General features: G+C 47.6%; 1 pseudogene; it reads left to right on the top strand.

Moving 5' to 3' along the window:
• The first annotated feature begins 2,129 nt into the window (after positions 1-2,129).
• Positions 2,130-4,157, top strand: LOC133766259 (large ribosomal subunit protein eL33-like; annotated as a pseudogene).
• The last annotated feature ends 558 nt before the right edge of the window (positions 4,158-4,715 follow it).

Here is a 4,715-nt window from a genome sequence, read left to right as displayed (position 1 = left end):
GATATAAGTGTTCTCTCTCTCTCTCTCTCTCTCTCTCCCTTTCAAATAAATAAATAAAAGCTACTAAAATATAAAATAAGAATAATATTCCTAGGAGCAGGTGTTTGGCCTAGCAGTTAAGAGTCCAGCTTCCTGCTAATGCAGATCCTGGAACAGCAGGTGATGGTTCAACTCGTTGGGTTTCTGTACCTGACATGGGAGACCTGGTGTGAATTCCTGGCTCCCACCTTCAGCCTGGATTGATTTGAGTCCTTCCTGAAAGTCCATGAATTCCAGTTGGCATCATGCTGTACAAGACAGAGTTTTCCAGAACCACCATCAAGGTGTTTTCTGACTGCAAAGAGTTACAGCTTCTTCTCATCTCACTAGAGAACAGCTGTATCATAGTGGGTTTGACCATTGTGATCTCAATTATTTGTACTGTGAGGCAGTTGGGGGAGAGAAGAGAAATAATGCAAGCAGTGCAAATGACTTTGCCCTCCATCCACTTGCCGGGGATGTGTCGTCGAGCGAGCAGGAGATTGGAAACTTGACTCAGCTCTTCCCATAGTCACTGAGCTCTGAACTGGCTCCCAAACACATCTGATGCACTCCTGCAGAAACCGCAAAAACAACTCGAGAGAAGTTAACTGTGTTGGACTCACTTGGTTTCCAAAAACAGTGCCCTCCCAATGACCTTTAAAGATAATCTCCCTCCCCACCATGCCCCTGAACGTCATCTTTGGAAGGGAACCCCAGGCACCTCCTGGTACCCGATCAAAGACTTGTGCGACGCCAGACCAAAATCCAGGAAGACTCCTCTCTGGTGTGATTTACTCACACGTTCCAGCAGTCAGACCCTTGAAATCTCTGATTTGACCCAAAGGGCAAATAATTATTCCATTTAATTGTGATAAATCGCTCTGGAGTAAGCAAATATCTGATTCTTAATTAACATCCCCAGCACTCCCAACAGGGACAGTGCAGCTGCTCCGCGGCTCCTTCTACTCCCCCATTAGGGCTGAGTGTGGGTCTGATTGAAGAGACAGGTGGCACACAATGGCTTCCAGGACACAGGCTATGCTCTGAGCGTAGGTGCTAACAGCAGAAACCATGGGGAAATTACCATGCAGCTCTGAACTGGCACTCAGACAGAGCAGATAGCTCAGAGGCCGTATTCTGATTTGGCAAAGCTGCTGCAGAAGACACAATGCTGACTACAGGGACAGCACGGGCTCCAGCACCTACTTCTTAGGCTGGCTGTTAGGTTCTGATATGGTTATAAAAACTCTTGTTATACAGATGAATAGGTAAATAATGGTTGCTATTATTACTACTCATAACAAAAGCATCTTCATTACTGTGGGAGTTAAAAATATAAGGAATAAAGCAATAATAAAAGAAACTATGGGGCTGGCGCTGTGGTATAGCCAGTAAAGACTCTGTGTGCAATGCCAGCATCCCATATGGGCTCCGGTTTGAGTACTGGCTGCTCCACTTCCAATCTATCTCCCTACTAATGCACCTGGGAAAGCAGTGGAGGACAGTTCTGGTCCATGGGCCCCTGCACCCACGTGGGAGACGTGGAAGAAGCTCCTGGCTTCTGACTTCGGATAGGCATAGCTCCTGCCATTGTGGCCAGTTGGGGAGTGCACCAGTGGATGGAAGACCTCTCTCTCTCCTCCCCCCACCCCTGCCTCTGCCTCTCTGTAACTCTGCCTTTCAAATAAATAAATAAATCTTAAAAAAAAAAAAACAAAAAGAGAAAGAGAGAGAATTAGAAGCCACAACTCGGTGCTCTTCCATTCAACACCTTTGCTCTAAATTGTCTCTCCTAGGAGAGTAAGGGGATAGGACCTAGCTGGAGACCATGGTCCCAACCCCATAAGACAACCCACAGACAAGCAGGAAATCCAAAACTGCACTATCCATGTTCTTGGTTTACAAGCAAGAGTGATAAACTCTAAGTGAAGGAGAACAGGACAAGTGTGTTGGTTCACAAAGATGGCTCCAATTCTCACCCATCCTGACTCCATACCCTTTGTCAAGGAACTTCACAGAACCCACCCACCATGGCTGGGCTGACTTGTTCTTCCCTTGCCAGAAGCTCACCTTAGGAACCTGCTTTGGCCTCTGGAATGTAAGCAGACATGACGTAAGCATGGGCTCCGAGTGGGTGTGGGTATAGATTCCCCTCTAAATACAACTCAATACCCTGGAGATGAGGCAACTGGCAACCAAAGGACTGGCTAGGGACCTCAACCATAGCAGACTGGCTAGGGAGATCAGGACTTAGAGAACAAAACCATGGTAAATCCCTGGACTTTCATTTTATCTCCCACAATTCCTAGGCTGGGCACTGGAGGTCCCACAACCCAGGACTGCTAAAATCACAGAAGAGAGAGAGAGGAAGGAGAGAAGGTAGGACAGAAGAGGAGGGAAGAGAAAGGCCTGCTCTGGCCAAATTCTTAGCAGAGACTTGGAGGAGAGAGCCGCACACAGCAATAACAGTAGCCTGATCTACCTGCAGCATCAGCACCAGCAGAGTTCCACGGAACAACCCATTCTAGTCTGCCCATAGCATCAATAACAAAGAAACCTGGGCGGGTGGAACCATCCCACACCCCACACTCACCATCAGGTTGCATCAACAGGCCCAGCATCTTTCACCCCTTTACCCAAAAGGCAACCCAGATCTGGCATCCCCAGCTCTCTATCCAGGGGCAGCAGGTGAACCAGGCCTGAGATTTCCTGAGCCCCTACCCAGTAGCAAAGGAATATCACACTTCATAGCTCTCTACCCTGCTATGAAGGTATACTAGGGAGGCACTTTCCATTCCCAGGAACACTGACAGGCACAGGGTGAGACACACACCTCTACCAGGTGGCAGAAAAACAGGCCAAGAGAAACACTTTTTGTAAATCCAGTAACACTTAGGTCCCACTTAACAACACCAAGTGGCACAGGAAAGTGCCTTTTGCCCACGTCCCACCTTCAACTCCCCTCTGCCCTGGGCAATACTGGGAGGGATTCAGTGAGGGCTATGGGAGCCAGAAGAACATCATACGTTCTCAAAAATCTAAACTTTCACTCGAGTTACAATCTACTAATGTAGGCACGCTAAACCTAAAAAGGGTGTCTTCCTGCCCAAATTGAGATGATTATGTAAGATCAAGAACCAATAAAATCCCAATTTAAACAAGAAAGGCGCCAGTACAGAGATGAATCAGAAGTTGAAATTGACCAAGATTTTAAAGAAGCTGGCATAAAATTACTTCAGTGGGTAATTACAAATCCCCTTGAACAAACTAAAAATATACAAAACTTTCAGCAAATAAGTCTTATTTTTAAAAAAAGTGTAAACTATAGGACTGAAATAAAAATTCAATGGATGGGCTCAATAGTACATTGGCGCTCTTTCTGCCATATTGGAGCCTCTGGAGGCCTGCTGGGAGCAGCACTTCTAAGAGGCAAACACATTTGGAAGACTGTGGTGCAAGGCCATTTTTGCTGGTGCTAAGTGAGGTCTCTGGATCCAAAGGGAGAACCTGGCGCTTCTTAAATTTGAAGGTGTAGCCAGTGCCGCAGCTCTCTTGGCTAATCCTCTGCCTGCGGTGCTGGCACCCCAGGTTCTAGTCCCGGTCGGGGCACCGGATTCTGTCCCGGTTGCTCCTCTTCCAGTCCAGCTCTCTGCTGTGGCCCAGGAGTGCAGTGGAGGATGGGCCAGGTCCTTGGGCCCTGCACCTGCATGGGAGACCAGGAGAAGCACCTGGCTCCTGGCTTCAGATCAGCACAGTGCGCAGGCCGCAGCGCGTTGACTGTAGCATGCCAATCATAGCGGCCATTTGGGGGGTGAACCAAAGGAAAAAGGAAGACCTTTCTCTCTGTCTCTCTCTCTCTCACTGTCTAACTCTGCCTGTCAAAAAAAAAAAATTGGAAGATGTTTGTGCTTGAGATGAAACTGAATTTTATCTGGACAAGAAATGTGCTGACATATATACAACCAACAGCAATACAGTGACTCCTGGAAGGAAATGTGACAATGCCAGAATAACCTGGGGAAAGATGGCTGGCGCTCATGGAAACCGTGGCATGGTTCTTGTCGGATTCCAAAGCAAACTTCCTGCGAAGGCCACTGGAGAGAGTCTGTGTGATGCTGTTCCCCTCAAGGATTTAAACTACTGAAAAGTAAATGAGTAGGGGGCTGGTACCCTGGCTCACTTGGTTAATCCTCCGCCTGCAGCGCCGGCATCCCATATGGGCGCCGGTTCTGTCCTGGTTGCTCCTCTTCCAGACCAGCTCTCTGCTGTGGCCCTGGAAGGCAGTGGAAGATGGCCCAAGTGCTTGGGTCCTGCACCTGCATGGGAGACCAGGAGGAAGCACCTGGCTCTTGGCTTCGGATCAGAGCAGCTCCGACCATAGCGTCCATTAGGGGAGTGAACCAACAGAAGGAAGACCTTTCTCTCTGTCTCTCTCTCTCTCACTGTCTATAGCTCTACCAATCAAATATATTAAAAAAGAAAAAAAAAAGAAAACTAAATGAGTCAAAAGTGGATTTGTTCTCTTTTCTTTTTTATTAAATGGCTTGAAAAACACATTGCCCTCATTTGAGTTGTTGTATGCTTTTTAAACTGGTACAGGTTTATGTTGCATTTTCAGTGTATGTTGTACCCAAAGCGTCCGATTCCCACCAATTAAGACCACCAGGAGCCGAGGCTGATGCAAGCGCAAGAGT

This window comes from Lepus europaeus, chromosome 9, assembly GCF_033115175.1.
Source record: "Lepus europaeus isolate LE1 chromosome 9, mLepTim1.pri, whole genome shotgun sequence".
Lineage (NCBI taxonomy): Eukaryota > Metazoa > Chordata > Mammalia > Lagomorpha > Leporidae > Lepus > Lepus europaeus.
The sequence above is the reverse complement of the archived record's forward strand: the minus strand, read 5'-3'. Positions and strand labels throughout refer to the sequence as shown.